This window comes from Camelus bactrianus, chromosome 36 (assembly GCF_048773025.1).
Source record: "Camelus bactrianus isolate YW-2024 breed Bactrian camel chromosome 36, ASM4877302v1, whole genome shotgun sequence".
Classification (NCBI taxonomy): domain Eukaryota; kingdom Metazoa; phylum Chordata; class Mammalia; order Artiodactyla; family Camelidae; genus Camelus; species Camelus bactrianus.
Genome location: NC_133574.1, coordinates 9,217,898 through 9,227,478, shown reverse-complemented (window position 1 = coordinate 9,227,478; position 9,581 = coordinate 9,217,898). Strand labels below are relative to the sequence as shown.

The window sequence follows — 9,581 nt, the reverse complement described above, 5'->3', positions numbered from 1 at the left end:
AGAATATGAGGCTTTTCATACAGTGTGATTTACCAGTGAAAAGCACCACTGCCCCCTAGCCTTAGCCCCTCATGCATCCAGGATAAATAAGGGAGGTAGAATAGTAAGTTTCTTTGACTGCATGCTTCTGACCACTTTAAAAAATGATAATATTTAGTTTCAAGCCTTATTCAGAGAAAGAGAGGATTTATTAATGATATCTTGACCCAATAGAACAATGTATCCTGGCTTCTTCCTAGTAATCTGTATTTCATTAATAAAAGAGATAAGAAAGACATATACTGCAGCATGTCTCTTAACAATATCACTCAAAATATCTGGTGTCAAATTTTGTAGTGCATATTTGAAGCTCACAGATTATGGTTTATGAAGAATTTACAGACGAAAGGCAGAGCCTGGGTCTCTAAAGAAGGCCATGGAACAGTATGAGCAAAAATGGAGATGGGGATATTGAAAACCAGCAGAAGTATTACCAGATAGTCTAAACTATCTGGGAAGATTAATGAGTCATCTTTATGAAAATGTAACACCAAACAAAGCTGCTCCAATTGAGGAGATAATATGATTTCCTAATTGTAAAAATAAGTAAGATTGGTTATTTCATGTATATACATCTTGTTCATACAGATTATTTTAATACACTTAGCCTCTTGTTTATTAATGTTGCATCTCTGAAACATCACTCTTCTTTGATGTTAACATACTGAGCAATATAAGCAAAATAATATATAAAAATATCTTGCAGATAGAAAAATAAAACATATGCTTCAAATATTAATATGGGCTGTTTCTATGTAGGGAGGAGTGAGCCAAGTTTTTATGTCTTATTTCTTACTTTATTTTTCCAAAATCTGTAATGAACCCTATTAATTCTGGAAAGATTACATTACTTAAGACATAAACATAAGAAAATCTTCCACTAACTAAAATAAATTTATAGGATTAACTATAACTTAACTGGTCACATAGAACAGAAATCAGTAGTTTCAACAGAGACATTTTATAACCAATAACTATACATATTTTCATAGGAAACTGTAAAAATCTTAAAAATATATTTCACATAAAATATATGCTTTGAACTAAAAAATTATGAAAATCTTAAAAATATGTTTTGACCATTGGAAGTATTCACATAATAAATGTTTTTCATCATTCTCAAGTCATTAAACCTGAGGAGAAATTTACTACAGCTAAATAATCATTCATGGTTAACTTGGAAAGAGCAACTTTTCATAGAAAATAAGTAATAAATTTCCCTGCTGTCTCATTTTCTTTTTCTGGTCCAGAGCTTTTTCATGGCATGTTTCATCTTTCCATTTCTCAGAGTATAGAGTAGAGGGTTCAACATAGGAGTGATAACAGTGTGAAACACAGTCAAGGACTTATCGATGGGTAAGGTAGAAGGAGGTCTCACATACAGAAAGATACAAGGGACAAAGAAGAGGACCACCACAGTAATGTGGGAGCCACAGGTGGACAAGGCTTTGCGCCTCCCTTCCTGACCCCATAGGAGATGAGTAAGAGCATAAAGATGACCACACAGATTGCCCCATCATTGAAAACCACAATGAGGCCAATAATGTAGGTGTCAGAGAAGGCAAGTTTTCACAAGGGGTACATGTCACAGATGAAGTGGTCAATGATACTGGGGCCACAGAAGGGAAGGTTGTAAACATAGAGCAGTTGAACTACAGCATGCAAAAAACCACCAATCCAGGCCAATAGCAGCTGCAGAACACATACTTGTTTATTCATGATCATCAAATAATGCAAGGGTTTGCAGATGGCCACATAGTGATCATAAGCCATGACCACCAGGAGTAAAATCTCAGCACCACCAGGTAAGTGCCCTATGAAAAGCTGGGTCATGCAGCCTTGGAATGAAATGGTTTTCTTCTCATAAAGCCTATAATCATATTTGGGGTGACTGTAGTAGAATAAACAGCATCCATAAATGATATGTAGCCAAGAAAGAATTACATAGGTGCATCTAGAGTTGGACTCACCACCACAGTCATGACAATGAGTAGGTTGCCCACCATTGTCACAATGTAGATGAGCAAGAACACAACAAATAATATTTTCTGACCCTGGAGGCTCTGAGTGAGCCCCAAGAAGACAAACTCAGTTACATTGTTCCTTTGTTCCATAAAGTCTTCTCTATGTCTTATTTCAGAGATCAGGACAAAATTACCTGTAATATATTTATTACTAGTGACTTCTTGAAATCTTAAGATAATTTGTTTATTCAACCAATAGGCAGTACATTCAGAAATTATAATACAAATCTGATTAAAACATCATCCTTAACCTCAACAATCTTATAGGCTAATGGAGAGGCAAGCAATTAGGGACATATGTGGGAAAGGGACAAATTATTAAATAAATCAGTTGCCACAGCTAGCTTTCCATCTGGAAGCAAATTAAACTGTACATATAGGTAATACCTATTACAAAAATTAAAATTTATTAAAGATTTAATACAAAAGTAAAGCAAGATTTACTTAATATTTACTTTCCAGTTAATAAAAGAGATAACTTTCTACATTCTAAAGGTGGAAGAATCTTAACCAATCATTAAAATCCCAAATAGATATATTTGACACTTTAAAAATTTTGCATAGATTTAGGAAAAGATATAACAATGTCAATACACAAAAGTAGTTTGGAGAAAAGGTTTACATTTTTGAGGTCATATACAGAGTTAATATCTAAAATAGACAAATATCTCTAAGCAATTAACTAATAAAAGATATAAATAAAAATATAAAATAAATAAAATCATAAACAATTAAAGGAAGGATACATCAAAATGGCCCACAAACATATGATAGGATGCTGAAATTCACGTGTGAACAGAAAAATAGGAATTGAAGCAACGCTTGCTTACTACAGTATTACACTGGGCTCTTGGAAGTCACTCAATCATTTTCTACAGATGCTACATCATCTTTTACTTTTTAACGGAAGATTTCCTTTTGAGCTGCTGGAATTTTTAAAATGAATGTGAATGCCCTGATACCTATAGAAGTTTGATCTTGATTGTGAACAGAGACTACAAATATTAATTGCTGGCAAAATTTGTTCTCTTAACAAAGAAATATTAAACTGACATTTTAATTGGAGAAAAAACTCTAAATTATATTTGGATTGTTTAGATAAAAATGCAATGCTTACAGCACATATTAATTAAAACTACCATGAGATTTAGAAGTATCTGTTGAGGACAGCTTTTTGTCCTGGGACATGGGGCATGGCCAGAAAGGCAGCTGCCCCCTCACCCGTCGTGCACCACAGGTTGTGGGAAAACTGGTGCTAAACCATTGATAGACAACATGCTTCTGTGTCGGGGTTTCCTAGGTAGCAGAGCAGCTCCCTAGCTGCGATCTAGTGAAAGTCAGCCCTCAACACAAGGGCTTAAAAAAGGGGGGGGGGTAGGAATAAGATAGAAATATCTGCCCATTAAAATATTCCCAAATAGCTACACTTGAAATTAGTTTTTAAGTATACTTGATGCTACAGAAGGTAAATTTATTCTAGATCTTTATAATAAGAAAATATCCCAAAAGAGTATTACATAATAGAATCAATTTCCACATATTTTAGTGATCACAAAAGATCCCTAACTTTTCTGGTCATGAGAAACAGATAGGGGAACTTCTGAAAGACTGGATTCTCACACCACCAATGTACTCTTGCAAAATATAAAGTCTAGTTCAGAATCTTGTGTATAAACCTTTCCTGGGTTACCTGCATAAGGAGACAGCCATTAAATCCACGAACTGGGCTCTGGTGCCTTCTCCCTTGTCCTTCATGCACTGATTCCATCTCTGAGAACACAGACAACAGGACACTTACACCATCCCTGGACTTTGACCTGTTTCCACATGACCAGCTCTTCTCATGTTGCAGGAAATCTGATTCATCTCAATCTTTTAGAAAAATATATCTTTTTGAACTGTTAGAATTTTCAAAATGAATATGTATGCCCTGATACCTAAAGAAATTTGAATCTTGATTTTGAACAGAGACTAAAAATATAAATTGCTGGCAAAATTTGTCCTCTTAACAAAGAAATATTAAATCAACATTTTAATTGGAGAAAAAACTGTAAATTATGCTTAAATTATTTAGATAAAAATTTTGCCATTTTGTGTTTTATACCAGTAAAAGTGAAATAGTGAAAAAGCCTCTATGACATTTTGATTCTCAACCTGTTACACTGTCCTGTCTTCATACAGCATTGTTGAACATTGGGTTTCCTGAAGGATGAATACTTCAAATGCATGCTTTATTATGTTTTGAGTACATCATTCCATTTTGGGAAGAAGCCTGTCACATGAGTACCAGTACAGACAGATACTCTCTGAGGGTAATGGCAAAGGTCCACAAACACTTTATCTACATTTGAACTGCAGTACATATTATAGAGTCATTCAACTGGTGCATCTCCAAGGGCGATTCTTGTCTAATTAAATTTATTAGGACCTTAATCATAATTTTGACAGTACACATCTTATCTCCAGAGATGCCACCAATATAAACATCATGTAGAATAAGCCTTACAGAACCCTGTCCTCTGAGGGAAAATCCTAAAAGCAAAACTTGAGGTTGTATCTCCAAAAGGGGAAAGTCCAGTCTGGGCAGAAGTAGAATATGTAAAAGCTTTCTTGTTTAAATCATGACCTTCAAAGTAGGAAAATCTGTTTAAGCTTTGTCTTTGCAGATGACATCTGATCTGATTTCCAGAAGATAATAAATGTTAATTTCAAAAGAAGTCACTTAAAACTTATTTATAATGCAGATAAATTTTGTCACATGGTTTCAGAGAGGCAAGTTGACAGAATCTGTGTTAGTGTGGGAGTAGGGAAAGAGAAAACATCTGTGGGACTATTCTATTTATCTCAAGAACTGCTCATGGAACATTCATCAAAATAACCAATAAACTGGGCCATAAAAGAATTTACAATACATTTCAAAGGACTTAATAATATAGAATATATGTATATATTATAAAAATGTAATTCAACTAGAAACTGATAACAAAAATATAACATTTTCCATTTACTTACAAATTAAACAACCCAAGTCTAAATTATTCATGAACCTTTGGAAAAATAAATTTTCAATAGAAAGATAATGATATATGTGTAAATAAAAGATGTATTAAAGATATATATGAACTATATATTTAAAAACTATAAAAAGTAGATGTAGCTCCAGGAATGGTTAGAGGGGAATGTATAACTTTAATTGTAAGCATTAGAAAGCAAGAAATGTTATAAGAAATGACCTAAACTTTGATGTTAAGGAGCTAGCAAAGACAAAGCAAAACTAGCACAGAGAACATTGTACAATGGAAATAGTAAATAGAAGACAGAAATCACTGAAATAGAAATTAATTGAAAAAATAGAGAAAATATGTGATTCCAGGAATTGGTTCTTTGAAAGTTTAGTAAAATTGATAAGATCTTAGCAAAAATGATTAAGAAAAATAAGAGAAAAAAATTATCATAATCGAGAATGAAGAGAGGGTCATCACTGTATGAAGAGTCTGCAGAACTTAAAAAGATAATAAAAGGATACAATAATTTATGACAGTATACTTGGCAACTAAAAGAAAATAGACCACTATTATGAAAAACACAACTTTCTACATAAACACACTAAGAAAAGTAATTAAAAACTGGAATAATCTAACACTAAAGAAAATTAATTCTTTAAAATCCTTCCCTTCCCAAAACAAAATTCCATCCCCATATAGCTTTATCAATGAATTCTACATAAAAAATTAATCAAGAAATAGTACCAATCCTACATGCATACTTTTACGAATGGGAGGAAATTATTATACTTCCCAGCTCATCTCCTCTCTGTGTATGCACCCAGCATGATCCTTATACCAGAATGAAACAAGGTCCTCATAAGAGAAATAATCAGATCAAGATCTCATATTATCACAGACACAAAATTGTGAGCACAATATTTAGTTTGATTCTTTTAAATGTTTTATTTTTGATTTTTTCTTGCTGCTATGATTTATGAAGCAGATCTGGAGTGGTGCTGGGTCTGGGGCTAAATTATGTCCTACTGCTGATATGGAATCATATAAGTATTTAACTCCCTGCACTGTCCCTGTGAAGGATGAGGTCTTCCAGCTGCTGAGAATAGGCATTATTCCTGGCCCAGTCTGAGCACCAAGCACTCCTCTCTCTAACCTCTGTGGGTAGATCTTTTCCCATCCTCTTGTAGTTTCCTGAAGACTATGAGTAATTGAGGGGGATCTCTCCAGATCTCCAACATTGCCTCCCTCAATGTCTCTGAATCTCTCTTTCTCTGACCCACAGGTCTATGATCTGCAGTGTTCCACCCTCAGAAATCTAGCTGCCTCAGTGCCTTGGTCTTCTCTGACCTTCAACTTCATCTCCTCAACTCAGAGAATCTACCAGGATCTTTTGAGGGATACTTCTCTGTACCACAATATGGAAACTTTTTAAAGGTAATAAATCAGAAAAATCTTAGAGCTTCACTTGTTCATTTCTCATCACTCAGCAACCACTGTCAATCATTTTTGACATCTAGTGTCTTGAAAATAATTATTTCATATTCTGGCTCTTTGTTTGCCTGGCTTTACAAAAACCTATACATGAATATTTATATCAGTTTTATCCATAATCTCAAATAGATGGAAACAATCAAAATATCTCTTAATGGAGAAAAGGATAAATGTCATACAGTTTGGAGTAATACTCAGCAATAAAATGAACTATTAACAAATACAATATGTACAAATCTCAAATGCATGATACCAGGACCAAGAAGCCAAATCTAAAAGACTATATATTGGACATGATCCTATGTATAGAAGACATAAAAAATTTCACCCAAAACTGTTAGAACAAATAAACAAATTCAATAAATTTGCAGGATACAAAATCAACATACAAAAATCAGCTGCATTTACATATACTAAAATGAGCTATCTAAAAATATTTCATTTTAATTTTGAAAATAATCCCATTTACAATGGCATCAAAAATTATAAATTACTTAGATATTCATGAGAGGTAATGGATATGTAAATTAGCTTCACTGTGGTCTCCATTTTACAGCATATATTTATATAAAATCATGACATTGTATACCTTAAGTATAGAAAATTTTGAATTCTCAATTACACCTTTATAAAGCTGGGAGAAAAAAAAAAAAGACTACATACTACTTATGATTCAATTTATAGGACATTCTGGAAAAGACAAAACTATAGGAATGGAAATGGATCAGAGTTTTCCAAGACCTGTAGGTGAAGGGAGGAGGTGATACAAAGGAGCATGGGGAAATATTTTTGGTGATGAAACATTCTGCATATTAATTGATATGGTGGTTACATAACTATATATATTTGTCAGTACTTGCATAATTTTGTCTTAAAAAGGATGAATGAGGCACTGTAAAGATTATATATTATGTAAAAATAGAAAACAAAAAGAATTTTTACATTAAAACATCAGACAATTGGAAAATGTATTAGAAGACAAAATTCTATTTACAATAGTAGCAAAAGAACTCAAAAATACTAAATCTATAAAGAAATATACCAGATCTATATGAACATAAAAAAAGTACCCCTGTTTGTGGATAAGAAATCTCAATTCACTAAAGATATAAACTCTTTCTAAATCAAGTCGCATTGAAAATATTAACTAAACTTAGCTTTTACTAGATTAGCTTATTGAATTTTAGTTATAAAACATAAATATGCAAGAATAGACAGTTTTGATAAGGAATAGTAATGAAGGAGTCCTAGGCTTATGAGGTATTGAAGCATATTTTAAATCAAATGTAATCACATCATATGTTTAAAAGTCACATGAATAAGAAGAGATCACTGTAAGTTAATAGAGGCCTGATTTCTATCCAAACACATACCATATTTTAGAATACAAAGTTGAGATATCAATTCATGAAGAAAAATACTTTTGTACCTATAAAAATGACCTTGAATGATTCTTGAAAAATAATTAAAATGCAATCCCTACTTACATGCTTCAAAAATCTAAACATAAAATATAAAACAATAAAAAAATTTAAAAATTAAATGTTGAAAAAATGTGGGATATTTTAGTAATGTTGAAACAAGGAAATTCTTCCTAAACAAGACATAAAAGCAAGAAAATATGGATAGGTTTAATTATACAAATATAAACATATTTCTACATGGCCAAGAATATTCTGCACAGTATAGAAACAACAAAATCAAATAACAAGCTAGAAAATAATTCCACATACATGGAAAAGGAGATCATCTCCTTAGTACATAAATATATTCCAAAAATTGATATGGAAAAAATAAGCAATCAAATAAAACACATAAATCATTAATAGTCAATTCATGTAAAGGAATACAAGTCATTTTAAACATTTGAATAGATACCCAAATTCAATTCTACTTATTTGTAATTAAAGTATACAAATGAAACACAGTTTCCTTAATCAGACTGTTATATACCCAAAATATTTATCAAGCACTGGTTTTTGAGAATTCAGGCAAACAGATATTTTCCAGAATGAAGAGGGTAGTGAGTTCGATACAAGCTCATGAATGGCATTTTGTCAATAACTATGAACATCAACATTTTAAATACATAAACCAATTGACTCAACAATTCCACCACTGGGAACTCATACTTAGAAAATTTCAAAAAGACTTAATTGAAGAACTGCTTGTCATGGAGAAAGACTGAAGAAAGCATGAAGAGGAATGGATACATCAGTGTCACTGTAACTTCATAAAGAAGTTAAGCAGTATGAGGAGACTGAGAATGAGTTAGATCTATAGATTGGTATATGAAGACGTTCAGGAGGCTGAGTAGTAAATAGCAAAATTTATACACAGAGACATCATCACAAACACATCTATGAAAATATGGTTGTTTTTGCAAAGATTATAACTTGAAGAATCTTAAGAACAGAGTGACTGCATTTGAAGAAATGGGAGATACTGCTATAGGAGGATTAAGAGATTTAATCTACATATTCCCTTTTGTATCAGTTCTATTTTAATATTTATTATTATCCATTATTTTCAGTTTCTTTTTTTAAAAAGTAGTGTATTACAATAAAAATAGCATATGTAAAGCAAATGAAATTGAATAAAGAGGAAAGTCTATACAGTATTAAATATTTATCTAATATAAGAATGAAGATGAAAGACAAGAATATGACTGAAAACAAAAATAAGAATAAGAAAGTAATAAAAGTAAATACAGAAATTATCTAAAAAATAGTGCACCTCTATAATATTCATTGACTAACACATTGCATAACATGTACTGACTCTCAACTTTAAGTGCATTCCACCCTTCCAGATGCAGTGTTAAACTAGACACTATAGAGTTTACATTTTAGCAGGGAAACTGTTATCAAAAGCACAAATACATACTTCATTCTTTAATTATAATTATCATAAATATCTTGAGAAAAGGACATTTTACTTCAGATTTATGAAGACTTACATTCCAAGGAAATTGGCCTTAATGCTAATTTTACTGCTTTATCGCGGATGAAACACTTATTTA

The 9,581-nt window shown here is 32.0% G+C and overlaps 1 pseudogene; it reads right to left on the bottom strand.

The window, feature by feature from the left end:
* Positions 1-1,267: 1,267 nt before the first annotated feature.
* LOC105069284 (olfactory receptor 4A15-like) lies at positions 1,268-2,153 on the bottom strand (annotated as a pseudogene).
* Between the last annotated feature and the right edge of the window lie 7,428 nt (positions 2,154-9,581).